Genomic DNA, 18,016 nt, shown 5'->3' on the forward strand with positions numbered 1-18,016 from the left:
TGTTCTCAGAATGGGGGGCCTCAAACCCTGGTGGCTGAGCCACGTACACCTCCTCCTTGAGGTCACCATTTAAGAACGCTGACTTAACATCCATTTGGTACACTGGCCACTTCTTGTGGGCAGCCACTGCAAGTACCGTGCGAATAGTGGTCATTCTGGCAGTTGGGGCAAATGACTCTTGAAAATCAAACCCTTCAACTTGTGAAAATCCTTGGGCAACCAGTCTAGCTTTGTACTTTTCTAAGGTACCATCAGCCTTGTACTTTACCTTCCAGATCCACTTGGTGCCAATAATCTTCCGCTTTGCTGGTCGATCCACTAGCTCCCAAGTGTCATTCTTCATTATGCTGTCATACTCCGCCTGCATAGCAGCCTTCCATGATGGATCTGCAAGTGCTTCTTCTAAGTCAGTTGGCTCCTTTACTTCTCTCATAATCTCAACCATCAAGGCCATGTTGACTATGTGAGCAGAAGCCCTCCTTTGCTCCTCTATTCTCTGAGACCTCCTTGGTCCGTCTGCCTTCTCCTCAACAGATGCAGGCATAGGATTATTGTGGTCATAGAGCTGCTTCACCCAGCGCGGCAATGGCTTTTCCGGTGGGGTGATGTCAGGTTGGTGAACTTTTTCCTCATCATCTGAAGATGATGCTTCCTCCTCCTTAAGGATAGGGATAGCTCTCGGGACAGGTTCATAGTGGACTACTTCTTCGCTTGATGATAAAGTGGAAGACCTTGCCTTCTCCTCCTCCACTGTATGCGGCTCCTCCTTGAACACCACATCACGGCTCGCGATGATCTTCTTTGCCTCTTGGTCATATAACTTGTAAGCCTTCTGCTCATCACTATAACCCAAGAAGATACATTTTCTGCTTTTTGGTTGTAACTTGTTTCTCTTCTCATCTGGAACATGTGCATAACATTCACATCCAAAAATTCTGAAATGTGAAACAGATGGTTTCTTACCAGTGTAAGCCTCATGAGGTGTTTTTCCCTTGAGAGCCTTTGTGTAGCTCCGATTTAGAATGTAGACTGCAGTATTAACAGCTTCAGCCCAAAAATGGTTAGGCAATCCCTTGCCCTTTAGCATGCATCTTGCCATCTCCACAATGGTACGATTCCTGCGTTCCACAACACCATTCTGCTGAGGTGTGTGAGGCGTCGTCAATTGACGCTTGATCCCTTTGCTCTTGCAAAAGCCTTCAAACTCCTTTGAGTTGAACTCACCACCACCATCTGTTCTAAATTTCTTCACACTTTTCCCTGTTTCATTCTCAACAAGTATTAGCCATTCTTTAAACTTACCAAAAGCTTGAGCCTTATCACGAAGGAAGTACACCCACATCTTCCTACTGTAGTCATCGACAATCAACATAAAATAAGAAGATCCCCCCAAGGCCTGTGTAGGCATCTTACCACACAAGTCAGCATGCACCAACTCTAGAGGAGCATGTGCTCTATTCTTGCTTTCTTGTGGAAATGCCTTTCTCTGTTGCTTGCCCATCATACAAGCTTCACATGGTTCCTTCAATTCAGTTATTGTAGGTAGGTGAGCAACCATACCTTGCTTTTGCATCTCCTTCAATACTGCAAATCCGATGTGTCCAAACCTTTCATGCCAAAGCTTACTTGTGCCCACTCCAGCGGTGGCTGTAAGAGCACTTAGCTCATACAGGTTGTTCCTTCTTTCTCCTTTGCCAACAATTGTGCCAGCACTATCAATAATTTCTGCACCTGTCTTCTTGAACCTCACTTCATGACCAAGATCAGTTATGGCAGCAACTGATAAGAGATTTCTCCTGATTTCGGGAACATACAACACATTTGAAAGCTTTTTGACTTCACCATTTGCAGCAACAAAAGAAATAGTACCTGTGCCCGCAGCAGGGCATTTAGCATCATTTCCAACCGTCACAGTGATGGATTCTTGTAGAGGCTGCATAGAACTGTATAGACCTTTCTTGTTGGTCATGTGACGGGAGGCCCCACTATCCAACACCCAAGAGTCAGTGGTAGATTCTTCTTGCGCCGAGGAGCACACTTCCTCAATGGTCGCCATGAATAATTCCAACTCTGCTTCAGCCGTATTGGCTGTCTCTTTCCCTTTAGTTTTAAGGGTACCATTCTTTTCATCTGCCTTCTTGACACGACAATCTGCAATCGCATGTCCTTTCTTCTTACAGTAGAAGCACTCTCCTTGAAACTTCTTCTTGCCGCCCTTTTTCTTTTTGTCACCATCATTTTTGGTGGAGGAAACACCTTTGCCTTTTGCATTGGCAGAGAATGCAGCATCTCCATTGTTGCTTCCTTCTCGGGCTTTCAGCCTCAACTCCTCCTCCATTAATAATGCACAAAACTCCTCAAAAGTCAAAGCTTGAGGTCTCACCTGAGTATTAAGGGCAGTTACTAGTCCATCAAACTTTTGTGGACAAATCCGAAGACACCTCCGAGCTAGCTCTTCGCTAGTCTTTTGTATCCCAGCGCCAGCCATCTGGTCGCGCAGATTCTTAATCCGAGTGATGAATGCTTCAACCGTCTCTCCTTCAGCAAACTTCTCCGCTGCTAGTTGATTCTCCAAGTTTTGAATCCTTGTTTGGTTTCGTGTTTCATACTGACTCCTTAGTACATTCCAAGCCTCTGACGCTTTGGTTGTATGCTGAATCAGAGTCAAAACACTGTCAGAACAGCTTGTAACTAAGGCACACAATGCATCTGCATTCCTTCGTTTCCAAGCTCGTAGAAGATCTGCATTCGGAGGAATCATCACACTAGGATTTGATGGGTCGGGGGTAGGCTGTGGTTCTGCGTCAGTCCCCAGCACAGTCTCCAGAAGCTCATAAGAATCAAGGATAGTTGTAATTTTGAACTTCCACAAGGTGTAGTTTGTACCATCTAACTTGCCTTCGCTGAAGGTTGGTGGACGAATCCTCAGTGTTTGAATAGCCGGTACAGCAGCACCACCTCCTGCACCGCTTCCTGATGCGCCAGAACTGCTTCCCGGAGTCGACATCGTTTCTCTTTGCTGTTGAAGCCTTTGCCTCTTGCACGCTCTCCGATCTCTAGAGCCCCCTGGGCTCTGATACCATGTAAAATATTACAAGGCGCAGCGAACAGAATCTGAGAAAGAGATAGAGAGTACACAACAGATAAGAGGAGAATCAGTAAAATTCTTTAACTCCAAACAACTGATACAAAGATGGCTCTGTCCACCCGTGCGCTTCCACTGTGTGAAGCTTAGATGGCGATCTAGACAGAAGATAGGTGAAGAGCTTAAGGCTAGCTGGAACAACAACTCTGACTGGGTGAAAGATGAGAGTAAGATGGCTGCGAAGGGGTTTAGCTTTTATAGCCCGCGAAGGTCGTTAGGTCGGCCTGCTGACCGACCTACCATATGAGCCTCCACTAGTCGGCCAGGGAATATTCCAGGGAATATTCCCTTTACCATCGCCAGGGGCCGCTTCCGCGGCCCCCGGACCCCACAATAGGGGCCCCTTTTAACTCCCTTACCACGCAACTCAATGCAATGTGCCTCGAGTTGCTACCAGCTTAACCACTCCGTCTAACCCAAAGATTAGACCCACAACAGTCACCTTTTTGCCATCCGGTCACATAGACCTCATCTGATATATAAGTCAGGACTCAACCAATGTCCGGGCTCACATTTGGCTTCTCCTCATAATGGGGGCCTTACAACTTTGAGCACCATGGATCATTGGTAGCACCTAATGAGGGTGGGGCATTGATCATATCTAACACGGGGGACCCGACGCACCCTACCATCAAGTTTCATCCCTTTTTTATAACTCTAGATTAGTCGCTAAATATATTGTTTGATTTGACTTTGTCATTCAAGACATACTGTATATAGATGACTTTGCATCAAGGCAAGGAGGAGCTCGACATGCGGACCGACGCAAGGATTTAGCTCTTAAGGAGTATATCGGTAACCTTGTTACAAATTTGGTGGTCTTCCATAAGAAGTGCTCACCAGGAGGGCAAGAAATAATTATGAAAATTAGAGATTTGACCAAGTTTGGACCTTTTCGAGCGAGATCTGTGACATCTAGCTTAGAGAAGGTGGTGCTAATCAAGTGGTCAAAGCTTCTTTATTTGTTTCATCAAACGCAGGGTGGAGCTATGTGTGTGCTTGCGACATTAGGCGACCTCACTAAAGTGTCGGATCTGCTTCTCCTGGAGAAAGAGCTGTAGGGGGAGCGCATCGTTTTTGAAGCAAAGAAGGAACTTATATTTTCATCGGAAGCTAGCCACTCCTCTCCACCAAAGAAAAAGCCAAGGAACAAATGAGAGTTCTTATTCGCTATCGGCTTTTTGTATCTACCATTACTAACAAACATCACACGTATTTTTCTTGATGAATATAAGATACTTTACTTTGTCCCTACAAATAAATATTTATTAAATAAATGTGTGGTTCGTATAAGTGTGATGATAATGTGTGGTACGTGAATGACACATTCGCATATGTTTACATAATTCAACGCATAGTACTGCACTTGCGATTGTGTTAGTGTGACGATAATGTGTGGTACGTGAATGACACATCTGCATATATTAACATAATTCATTGTGTAGTACTATACTTGCGATTGTGCATAAGCAATAACGTAACTTGTATCCATACGTATTACTACTTTTGATGCGTTTGTACGTTAAACAAAAATTAAGAGTCTTGCGTTTCAAGAAACAAAACAAAACAGCTTTACTCAATTATTTGAATTCAGTACACATCGCACGATGTCATATTGCTGCACATCCGAGGTGTGGAATCCACCAAAAAGTTGTGTGTGTAACATTTGTTACTTTGTACATACTTAGTCGTTGTGTTTGCATTTTGTTCTGCGTGGGCAGTATAGTGGAGAGGGGGTTGGAGCAAGAGGAATTTATCTGTAGTGCTCTAGTTGGCATGTATGCCAAGTATGGAAACCTACCAGATGCGCATGTTATTTTTGATACACTACCCAATTGAGATGTTGTGACATGGAGCTCTTTGATTGGAGGATATGCCCAACATATGTTGAAATAGGGTTGGATTAGCATTGCCTATCTAGGTTAATGACATTAATATAGCAAGGACTTTTGCCTCATTTTCAAACCTTTAGTGGAAGAGATCCCATGTTTTGGAGCTCTCATTTACTCTTTGAGGGAGCTTAAATCTTTTGATTTTGATTTGAAGGTCATTGGTCGCCATGTCAGCTCTCTTCCCATTGTGAACCTTGCCCAAGAAGAGAAAGATGATCTTGCAATGTTTTTGAGTGGATCTAGGGTGCATCCAAGGAGTGAAGTTGGGTCTCTATCAAAAAGTCCCTTTGCTTTAATAGACAGGGATGTTCCTTGCACTTCACCTGAGTCTGTTGAAAGTAAGATCGACATAACAGTGCTCTCTTCGATTTCTAAGAAAGCTCTCAACCATCCAATCAAGTGAGATATATCTCACCAGCCGATGTACTTTGAAAATATAGATGGTCAGCGTGCAGGTCGTTTTCATAGACCTAGCAGGATAGCTAATACATTTCTGGAAATAAGTGTTGATCAAACTAAGAAAGCATCTTCTGATCCTGCTCCTGAGCATTCCCACACAGATGACAATGATGGAATTGGAATTTCAACAAAATGAGTAAATGGACATCACTGGAGCGCCAGTGTTGGCAGTGGCTTGAACTTCTGGAAAAGTGGTACTGTCACTAGAAGTAATTAGAGGCATACATTATTTTTAATCGTCTTACGGGTAGAGAATTTGGGGAAGAAAAAGCAACGGAAAAAAAAGGGGAAAGATTTTGACATGTACAGAGGTGATCGTGCCTTCTACTCTCCGGAATGCTGTTATCATCAAATTGTGCTAGATGAGCGCAAGGACAGATGTACGTCTGCAGCCAATTGCTATGCCGAACCCTCCAGCCAGCACAACAGGCTACAGGTTGCCGCAGCCACTGCTGCTGTAGCATAGTTTTTGTACATGTGTACAAATGGACTATGGAATAAAACCTCAGGAATGAGTGACAACAAATTGTCTGGTCCTTCGAGCACTATAGTATGTAGTCATAAGCAGTACACTGCATACTCAGTTTTGGGCAAATACAGAACCGTTTAAATGCACGGATATTTCCTGCGGTCACCTTCCTTCTCTGTAAGATAAGGCATACTCGCAGTATCTACAGAGTCTTTGAGGATGGCTTAGGGGGAGGAGTTGAGCATCTCATATATGGGGATTCTGTGGACTGAATGTTTCTGGAGTCGAAGGATTGAATTAGGAGAGGACATAGATGTTTTTCAGTGGCAGTGAGTGCTATTGGTCTTCTCAAACATCTTCTAAGACTTCAATTACTGGGGAATCGAATGCTGAGGAAAAAGCGCAGTGGATCTGACAAGAGAGAGGGATGAACGTCAACGAGTAAGAACGTAGAGTTCTGATGCTCTAAGTTCCAGGACTACATGGTTGGGATTGCGATGTATGGAGATAAAGCCAAGCCTCAAACTATGGCAGTTCTTTTACTGGGATGTCTCTACAGGCGGTGCCAGACTTGAAGGACAAGATTGTATAAGCTACATGGTCTCAAAGGCAACACAAAGTAATAGTTGAGACCCTCAGATCCATCGCACCCAATGCAACTTACTCGTGCTACATACTATGCCACACATAATTGGACAATACCTCCATCTAATCAAGTTATATCAACTGAGGCAACCAATATCTTACTGCGACAATTTTATTAGCATGCAAAACAGAAACTGGGATCAAAAAGGCCAGCACAGGATACTCTCACATCAAAACATGTAAACAAGCAACTAAACTTGTGAGCGATTTTGGAGGGCCTGCAGAGGATGAACTATCAACAGAGGTGTCTAGTGGAGTCATGCAGAGTTGAACAAGTTGGCTGATTTGATCAGATCAAAGGAAAGAGTCGTTCTCCAATTCAAATGTGACTTTATTATGGCCTGCATGATTGTATTTTCTTCTTTGAGATTGTATCTTCACTATTTATCATTCTTTATAGTGTTCAGTATGTTGTTGAAAATGTATTGCAAGGTGCAAGCATATTGTGCCTGTATGCTTGTATTTTCGATGTAATCCTCTTACAAGGGATAGAACGAAAACAGGGAGTTGAAGGGAAGTTTTTGGGGGAAGTCACAGGCAGTGACAAGGTGATGTGTCACTTTTACCATCGAGAGTTTGTGCGTTGCAAGTAGGTTGGAACTACAAGTGTCAGAATCTAGAGCTGACATACCTGCTTACAGTTTGCTAGAAGCACTTTATGTATTTTGGCATATTCAACAGCAAAATGTCTTCACGTGGATTGCAATTATTTCAACTCATGTGCAGCTTGGACGAGAGAAGCAAGCTATGCGATTGTATTGGTGGCAGATGTATGAGTCTTGTGTAAAAGTAGACAAATATCTGTTTGTGAGTGTCCTTAAAGCATGCTCCAGTATAGCAGTCTTATCCCATGGGATGTTTATTCATAATCATATTCTTGAAAGTAGCTTGGAGTTGGATCTTTTCATTGGAGGTGCTCTTGTTGACATGTATGCTAGATGTGGGAGCCTAGAGAATAGACAGGTTGTTCTACATAGCCTGATCTCGCTTGATTGATCTTCTGTCTTGGAATTTCTCAAGAACCTCTGTGGTCGCGACTTTTCTTTCGAAAACCCTTCGACAACGAGATATTATGTATATATAAATAAATATTCCAATGTGGTAGAGTATAAAATTTTTTGGGCTTCCAAGATGTTATGGTGCTGTAACACTCATTACAAACCTTGCATCATTAATCTAGTAAACTATGGCAGGGTCCCCTTGCCATGTCAAAGATGAATGATAAAATTCATGTCTTTATCTGTGATTGTAATACGCTTTGCATGGATTGCTGCAAGCTGTGTATCATCGAACAAGTCGATGAGAAACCCCTCTGCAACGGTTTGTAGGGCCTCCATGGCTGCAGCAGTCCACCTTTCTGTTGGTGGGCCATCCCGCACTCGTGCCCAAAATCTTCCCATCCCTTTCAGCTCCAAGTTTTGTATGACTTCTTGAACAACTTTATGAAAAGAACTTTTTGGGATGAGAAGCTCGTATCCACGTTGGATTCTCCTTATCTCTCGAAGAGCGACAACACCGGTTTCCATCTCCTCTTCTTCTATGGTGGTCCTTGTGCTCTACAGGGAGCACCTGTTGCTGCATTAGAGGAGGCTCCACCTTGCGCTCCAGGTGTGGCGGGCCTTGGCGTGATGTCTTCTCGAGGCCAAAATGGCAACATGCTTGCTTGGTCCGTGCCATGCAAGGAGGGCAAGACGGAGAAGAGACAGAGGTTGGGGATGTGAAAATGGAGGAAGCAAAGAAATCAAGATGTGAAAATGAGAAGAAGAATGAACTTTTAACCCATTTAAACCCCAAAATCAGGTTAATAGAGCTTCATACGCATTGTCCATCGTGTGATTGTAAATCCATAACCTTATATCGGAATGCAATGAAACTTCACACGCGCACTCGTTGGGTGGCCAAGTGGTTGCTACATCAGTTGCTTCATGTATGTCATGCTCTTGGGAAGCGTATGACACATTGACTTGGTCACTTGTCACTGGTACTTTGTCTTGGGTTGCTTGAGCCCTTAACTCGATTGTACACCTTTTGTGCCAGTGGGAGCATCTTGCATGCTTACTTGACCTTGAGCAGGGATTACATGTTATTGGAGCAGTCTATGTCATTGAGCAGTTATGGATGTATTGAGACTTTGGGATTATACTCCGACAATTGGATGTTGCATTGAGTATATGTCTTGGTTCACAGGATGCTTATGAGCTGAGTCTCAATTTTGGATCCGCTTTCTTTTGAGCAGACACGTATTTGTGTCAGGTTTTGGTAGTTGGTTCTATATTTTACCTAGATTGTCTGGGGTGTGCCTCTTACTGGCAGATGCTATTTGACATCTCTCGGTGTTATGCTCATGTATTTTCACTGTCATTTGGCTTTTCTTTGTCCTCTTTATGCCGGCTTTGGACCTAGCATTGTTTAGTTGACATTAGATCCAGTTTTGGGACAGTTTGCTCTCATTATTGCAATTCTGAAATTTATTATAGCAAGCATTTATTGGTGGACTGAGCAGTATTTTTTATGCTGAAATATCCTAATTTGGTGTACCGCACCTAGTACTAAGTGGGCAGCATCTTTTGGCACACTTTTCTCGCCATTTGGAGCTCATTTCAGTGGATTTTGGACATTTTCTGCAGTAAAACAGCCAGCAGTTTTACATTGTCTGTGCATTTCCAGCCTGCATTATGGCATCCTCTTCGACTGATAATGCCATATTTAACATCACAAAGTTGGATGGTACCAACTACTCTTATTGGAAGAGTCAAATTTGGCAGGTCTTGGTGCAGAAATCTCAGATTAAGCCACTTCGGTTGAGTGGGGAGCAGCCTGAAACTATGGACAATGACGCGGCTGGCTTGAACAGACCGAGGATTCCGATGGTAGTGATGAGTTCATACTTGCAGCTAGTTCTTCTGATGCTTCACACTTGACTGAGACACCTAGTATGTATGCAGAGTGCTGGTTATTGGATTCAGGTGCGTCCTTCCATGTGACACCTTACCGTGAGTGGTTTCACTCTTACCGTACTGTATCTGGATCAGTCAGACTTGGAGATGACAGGTCTCTTGATATTGTGGGCTGTGGAGATATTCAGTTGCAGTTTTCCACTGGCAGTTCTTTTTTGCTCAGGGATGTACGTCATGTACCTGTGCTTACACACAGTCTTATGTCTGCAGGACAGTTGGATGATGCAAGGTTTCATGTCTGTTTTGGGGATTCTGCCTGGAAGATTACCAAAAGCAGACTTGTGCTTGCTAGAGGCACCAAGGCTGGCAGCCTCTATCCTCTTGTTGTATCTGGGTCTTCTGTAGACCATGTTTTGGCAGTGGGCTCTATCCCACATGTATCACTTTGGCATGCCTGTTTGGGGCATATGTCTTTGAAGGAAATGAAAATGTTATCTGGTTTGCAGTATCTTTCGCCTTTGGACTATGCACGTTTTGACTCATGTGATCATTGTCTTTATGGTAAGCAGAATAGGTCTACGCATAAGAAATCGGGTAGGCCATGCATGAGTGAGCCCTTGGCTTTGGTGCATTCATATGTTTGTGGGCCCATGCCGTGTATGTCTATGGGTGGCGCGAAGTACTTTGTTACCTTCATTGATGATTTTTCTAGGAAAGTGTGGGCTTATCCCATAAAGCAAAAGTCCGATGTCTTGGCAGTCTTTCAGCGTTGGCTTGCTCTTGTTGAGAACCAGACTGGGTATAGGCTGAAATGCCTTAGGACTGACAATGGGGGAGAATATGTCTCACATACTTTTGAGCAGTTTTGTGATGACAGGGGTATTAAGCGTCAGTTGACCGCCCCTTACACCCCCGCCCAGAATGGTTTGGCTGAGCGCATGAACAGGACTATTCAGGAGCGTGTCCGCTCTATGCTTAGCCATGCAGGCCTACCATAGATCTTTTGGGCTAAGGCAGTTAGTACGGCAGTGCATGTCATAAACTGATCGCCTTCTAGTGGATTGGATTTCCAAGTTGCAGAGGAAGTTTGGACTGATAAGCCACCCTCTTATACGCATCTCCGTGTCTTTGGATGTGAGGCATTCTGCCATGTGCCCAAGGACAAGAGGAGTAAGTTGGATCCAAAGAGCATTAAATGCATCTTTCTTGGTTACGGTGATTCAGGAGAGATGGGCTATCGCCTATGGGATCTGCACGCGCGGAAAATAGTACGCAGCCATGATGTAGTCTTCCATGAAGACAAGATGCACAGGCAGCTTGAGAAAGTGGTTGAGATCCGCAGAGTGATCTTTTAGGAGGAGCCTAGAGCTCCTGCACAGCCAGTTGGATAGCCTATAGCTGCAGCAGATGCTCATGGTTAGGGTGTTGGACAGGCAGCTGGGCAGGCAGCAGAGCCTGCAGTGAGACGGTCTGCTAGAGACAGACGTCCACCTGATAGATTTCAGCCCTCTATGCATTATATTTTGGTTACAGATGCAGGAGAGCCTTTCACTTATGATGAGGCTATGCGCAGGGGTGACAATCACTCCTGGAAGAGGGCTATGCAGTCTGAGATCGACTCCTTGCATAAGAATGAGACTTGGGATTTGGTTGCCTTGCCTAAGGGCAAGAAGGCTTTGCCATGCAAGTGGGTGTACAAGCTGAAAAGTACCCCTGGACACCCCAAGCCGGCATACAAGGCTAGATTGGTAGCAAAGGGTTTTAAGCAAGAGCATGGTGTAGACTTTGATAAAATCTTTTCTCCTGTGGTTAAGATGACCACCCTGCGCTTGGTCTTGGCTTTGGTTGCTCAGCTTGACTTAGATCTATATCAGATGGATGTCAAGACGGCTTTCTTACATGGGGACTTGCATGATGAGATCTATATGGAGCAACCTAAGGGCTTTGCAGAACCTGGCAGGGAGCACCTAGTGTGCAAGTTGAAGAAAAGTCTTTATGGCTTGAAGCAGGCACCTAGGGAATGGTATCATAAGTTTGATGCCTTTATGCAGTCACAGGGCTACAGCAGGACTGCTATGGATCCGTGTCTTTACACGAAGAAAGCCCGTGATGGTTCATTGCTTATTTTGGTACTCTATGTGGATGATATGTTGATAGCAGGGAAAGCTCATGATGAGCTAGATGCTCTTAAATCTCAGCTGAAGAAGAGCTTTGAGATGAAGGATTTGGGACAGGCCTCTCACATACTTGGTATGCGCATTAGACATGACAGGCATCAGGGACTCCTCTACTTGTCACAGAGGGAGTATATTCATAAAGTCCTTGAGCGCTTCCGCATGCAGGACGTAAAGCCTATTGGCTGTCCATTGCCTTCTTATGTGAAGGTATCACAGGCTGATTGTCCGCAGACAGATGAGCAGAGGACCGAGATGGCCTAGATCCCTTATGCTTCAGCCATGGGCAGTTTGATGTATGCCATGATAGCCACTCATCCAGATATTGCCTTTGCAGTTGGTGTTGTGGCACGCTATATGGCTACACCTGGTAGGAAACATTGGGATGCCATGAAGCGTATCATGAGGTACCTGAAGGGCATAACAGATATGTGTATTTGCTATGGCAGCCAGGATACAGGGATCGTGGGGTACACTGACTCCGATTATGCAGGACATCCAGATAGTAGGAAGTCCACTTCTGGCTATGTATTCACCTATGCTGGAGGTGCTGTCTCTTGGATGTCCAGGGTTCAGAAGTGTACGGCTTTGTCTACCACTGAGGCCGAGTATGTTGCAGCCACCACTGAGGCTTGCAAGGAGGCCATATGGCTAGGCCGTCTAGTTGCTGACCTTGGGATTGATGCTATACCTACACTGCATTCGGATTCTATGAATGCCATTCAGTTGGCTAAGAAGCCGATCTTCCATGCGAAGACAAAACACATTGAGGTGAGGTATCACTTCATACGTGGTGTCGTGGAGGACAAGTCTGTTGACCTTGTCAAGATCTCCACTGACGAGAATCCTGCAGATCTGCTCACAAAAATCCTCACTACTGAGTGCTTTGCCTTCCTCAGGAGATTGATAGGCGTTGGATGAGATGTTGTCTTTCCTCATCCCTTATACCTATGTACAGTTGTACTGTCTTTTTCTTTTCTTTCTCTCTCACTGGAGCAGATTCACCTTTAAGTGAGAGGTTGTTGGGGTAAAGGCGCCTCCGCCGTGCTGCCCCGTGTATTACTACACTGACAGTACCCGCCACTGCACACTGCAGGTGGCGGGTGCCCGTCACGTCACTTTATTCTTTAAATTCATTTTTTAGTGACTAGTAAATAAGGGAAGGCCCGGTCACACATTGTGACTGTTGGAGTTCCCATTTCTTGTCTCTCTCTTTCTTTCTCTTGCTCTCCCTCCATAGCTCGTGTGCAAGCTTCGATCCTTCTCACCTTTCACCACACTTGGAGGGTTTTCGGCCATCCTTCTGGATCTACGCTTCGGGGCCATACTCAAAGACGCGTGTACGAGTGATAGAATTATCGCACTCTCCTATGCAACTATAGGTAATTTTTTGCAGCCTCTCCTTGAGTGGAGAAAAGATAATGAAGGGGAGGGGTGTAATTTCGAAGATATTAGAGGGGGTGTATGACCTCTCTTTAAGGGGGGGAAGAAGAACCCTCTAAAAGCTTCCCTCTCTCTCTCTCTCTCTCTCTCTCTCTCTCTCTCTCTCTCTCTCTCTCTCTCTCTCTCTCTCTCTCTCTCTCTCTGCGATGATGATGATGATGAGGAGGGAGGGGTATGGCGGCGTTTGGCCCTGACGGAGCAGGGGGCATGGCACATGTATCAGGCGGAGGGGGCAGTGTTACTGATCACGGGGGGGGCCTATATCCATGAGGGAGGGGGGAGCGTTTCGTTTTAGCCCCACGGGGGGCATGATGTGTTAGGCAACAAGGGAGGGGGGCCTACTAAAGACGACGAGGGGGGCTGTCTGTCCACGAGAGAGGGCGGGCTCCCCTTTATAATGGGGGAGGGGGGTGGTATATGGGGGGGAGACGACCATTAACAATCGCCACCCCTCCATCTGGGGGGCTGCATGCCCCTCCTCTCCTTCCCTTTACTCCTCTCTTTCTCTCTCTCCCCGACATGCTATCGGCGGGGAGAGAGAGGGAGAGTAAAATTTTTTAAAAAAAATTTGAAAAAAAGAAGGGGTTCTCATGGGGGAGGCACGGGGAGGGCACGAGGGGGAGATATTACATCCTCTCCCCCTTAGAGGAATCGAGATGTCCTCATCTCGAGAAGACCTGGGGGTATTGTTGGTTGAGAGTATTTTCATCCATCCAGGTGACATCCTCTTCGAGATAATCTTTCCACTGGATGAGGTATTCTCTTAAGGTCCTTGATCTCAAATGCCTCTCCCTAACATCTAGGATTCTATCAGGCCGTAGCTCAAGGACTCCTTGGCTAGGCATTACAATTTGTTGATCATCAAGTACATGATTCAGATTAGGTAAATACTTTTTCAATAGGCTAATGTGGAAAACATTATGAATCTTTAGAGTTGCGGGCAGCTGTAGTCTGTAAGCATTAGGCCCTAGGAACTTGGTGATCTTATAAGGTCCACAATACCTCAAACTTAGCTTCTTGTACTCTCCCAAGGACAGTTAACTCTTTTTAGGGCGTACAAGGATGAAGACCATATCACCTTCGACGAAGGATCTGTCTTGCCATTTCAAGTCAGCGTAAGCCTTCTGTCTATCCTTGGCAGCTTGAATATCTTGTCTTATTGATTTGATTTGATCATCCATGTCTTCCAACATCTATCTTGAAGCTTCTACCCTCAAAGTTGGATCTGAGAAGTTCAAAGGGATACGACAATCATGCCCACACAATGCTTGGAAAGGGGTCATCTGAATACTTTGTTGGTAAGAAGCATTGTAGGCAAACTCAACCAGTGGTAAGTATTGAATCCACTTTTTGGGTTCACGACAGTAGTATTCCCTAAGCATATCTTCAATGACTTGATTGACTCGTTCTGTTTGAGAAGTGTGATGTGAAAAGAAAGTCACGATCACTAATGATTCTTCTGGGTAACCCATGAAGTTTGAATATTTCCTTGATGAATAATCTTGCGATGTCTGAGCCTTTATAGTTCGTCTTGATAGGGATGAGATGTGCGACCTTGGTGAGCATATCTACTACAACCATAATAGAGTTATAACTCCCCTGAACTTAGGGTAAGCCAACAATAAAATCCATACTAATGAACTCCCATTTCATTTGTGGAATGTCAAGTGGTTGCAATTTCCCAAGCATTTTAACATGCTCTGCCTTAATGCATTGACAAGATAAACATTCCGTGACATATTTGAGTACATCTCCCTTGAGCCTTTCCCAATAATAGCTCTTTCTGACCGCATTAAGGGTCTTGGCATAACCAGGATGCCCTAAGAAAGGGGAGTCATGGGCTTCCCAAAGTATCTTTTGCTTGAGAGTTTGGCTTGCAGGGATACATAATCTTGTCCTAAAGTAGACAAGCCCACTACTGATGGAGAATTCTTGATACTTCATCTTTAGCTTCGGGTCTTGATCCTTGATGGGGATCTCCCTTAGCATTTTCTGATAGATTGGGTCATGATATGACCCTTCTTTTGCTAGCTCAAGAATCGTGTTGTTTGGCATTAATACCTTTGTGGCTAGAGACCTTGTTGTTGATGGATCTTGCAAAATGAGAGAATTTAGAAATGCCTTGCGAGACTGAGTGCATCGGCAACTACATTCTCTTTTCTAGGCCTATATTTGATTTCAAAATCATATTCTTCCAGTACTTCGATCCATCGACGTTGCCTCATATTGAGCTCGTGCTGGGTGAAAATCCATTTAAGGCTCTTGTGGTCCGTTTACTAAGGAAAATTTGTTACCTAGCAAGTAATGTCTCCAAAGTTTGAGAGCATGGATGACAACCAATAGCTCCAAGTCGTGGGTAGCATAATTCCTTTTATGGCTCTTCAGTTTTCTTGAAGAATATGCTACGGGATGACCTTCTTGCATAAGTACACATCCTAAAGCAAGTGCGCTAGCAACAATCACCACTTCAAACTCCTTACTAAGATCAAGAAGTTTTAGGATGGGTGCTGATACTAAGCTTTACTTTAGTTTGTCAAAGATGGTCTGTTCAGCAGGTGACCATACAATTGCTACTTGCTTCTTTAGTACATCAGTCAGAGGTACTGCAATCAAAGCATAATCTTTGATGAAAATTCTGTACCATCCTGTCAACCCAAGAAAACTACGTATTTCTTTGACAAAAGTTGGTGTTGGCCATTCTAGAACGTCTCTGACCTTAGCTGGATCTATTGAAATTCCTTCTGCTGATACAATGAATCCCAGATATTCAATCTGTCGCTTGAAAAATGCGCACTTTTTCTTCTTGGCATAAAGCTTATGTGCTCTCATTGTTTCAAGAACAATGCGAAGCTGGGGTTAATGATCATTTTCCTATTTTGAGTAGACTAGGGTATTGTCAAAAAAGACGAGTACAAAGTCATCAAGATAGGGCCTAAAGATATCCTACATTAACCTGTTGAAGGTAGCAGGAGCATTCTCAGCCCGAATGATATCACTAGGAATTCGAAGTGTCCATACCTTGTACTGAATGCAGTCTTCGGAATATCTTTTTCCTTGATCCTTATTTGATAATATCTAGATCTTAGATCTATCTTTGAGAAGATCTTCGCTTCTTGAAGACGATCAAGTAATTCATCTATTCTTGGAATGGGGTACTTATTTTTTATGGTTGCTTGATTCAACCCTCTATAGTCAATGCATAGGCGAAGCGTTCTATCTTTCTTCTTTTGGAACAACACTGGAGCTCCCCATGGAGAACTGCTAGGTCGGATGTAGCCTTGATCTAATAGTTGCTTGAGTTTCTCTTTTAGTTCGATAGCTTCCGGAATGGACATCTTATACGGTCTCTTTGCGAGCTGATGCAGCTCCTGGCATAATTTTGATTTCGTGGTCGACTTCCCTTTGGGAAGGAAGTTCCGTCAGATCTTCAGGGAATACGTCTGCGTATTCCTTTAACCATGAAGGTTCTTCTCCAAATTCCTGATTCTAATCTAGCTTATTTAGTTTAATCAGATAGAAAAGTAGACCCTTTTGAATACCTTTTATTATCTGTGTTGCTTTTTCCGACTGTATTTTTGGCTTACCAGCCTCACCTTGAGTTGTGACTAGTTTCCCTTCAGAATTTCAGAAGGAGACTTGTCCCTTCCCATAATGGATGTGGGCATCATTGGGTATTAGCCAATCCATTCCGAGTAAACATTTGTGGACACCTAGGTTCATTACCCTGAATCTCACAGAAGTTGGCTTCCCACCTAGTAGGAATTTCACCTTAGCAGTTTGCCTAGTACAAGTGACCTCACAACCATTTGCTAATTCCATAAGTAAAGTAGGTGCATCTATTGTGACTATCCCTAATCTTTTTGCACAGATTGGTGAAATGAAGGAATGTGTACTGCCACAGTCAATCAAGGTTTTGAAGCTTCTACCTTGATATTCTGATGGAGTTTGAATCACCGAGAATTGGCGATTTGGACCCTTCTTGTGAAGAGTGGCGTGAACCATTTCATTCTCAATGTCAGCATTCATGGATGGATCTTCTTCATTGTCCCACGCCTTGTTGGAAACACTGGAGGTTCTCCCTTTGGCCATAACGATGGTTCCTTGGCCATGAGCAGTTCTATTTTGACCTTGGAATTGCCCTTGGCAATGCCCTTTGCCAAGCTTGGGGCACTCCCTCTTGAAGTGTTTGGGCTCGTTGCAATGGAAGCAACGTGGGTTGCGATCATTGCTTTGCATTGGAACAAAGTTGTTGACAGCATTGACCCTAGCTTTCTTTCTTTGGCCCTGATTCTGACCCTGTGCTCTCTTAGTCTGAGCCTTAGTCATGCCCTTATTTTGATCCTGGTAAGGCCAAATCTTGTTGTCCCTTGGTTTGGTCTGCAACTCCTGTATTATTGGAGCAGCTTGAATGAGTGCATCTTGTAGGTCCGTTGGGCGCATTGATTCCAATTAAGTATTTATGGGTGGATTCAGCCCAACACAGAATTTTGACACCTCTTATGTCATATCAATTGGAGGGGCATACTTTAGGAGTGAAACAAACTTCGAATAATATGCTTCCAGGGATAATCCTAGCTGCTTCAAGTCATAGAATTCATTCATCTTTTGTATGTGGTAGGCAGGTGGCAGATACCTCCCTCGCACAGCTTCCTTAAGCTTATTCCAAGTGACTTTCCCCTCTGAGATTGCTTGGTCTCTGCACCACTATTTCCACCAAAGTCTCGCTTAGCCTGTAAGCTTAAGTTTGGCGAGTATGGCTTGCTTAGCAGGTGTAGTTCCTACTGCCTCAAAGTAGTCCTCCATGGACTCAATCTAGATCTCGGTGTCATCTTGAACAGTCCTTTCCTTGCCATCAAACTCGGGTGGCTTAATTTGTTTGAGAATGAATTTCT

Source organism: Lygodium microphyllum, chromosome 8 (genome assembly GCF_053477565.2).
Source record: "Lygodium microphyllum isolate KBCC chromosome 8, Lygodium_microphyllum_v1.1.10, whole genome shotgun sequence".
In the NCBI taxonomy this organism is placed as follows: domain Eukaryota; kingdom Viridiplantae; phylum Streptophyta; class Polypodiopsida; order Schizaeales; family Lygodiaceae; genus Lygodium; species Lygodium microphyllum.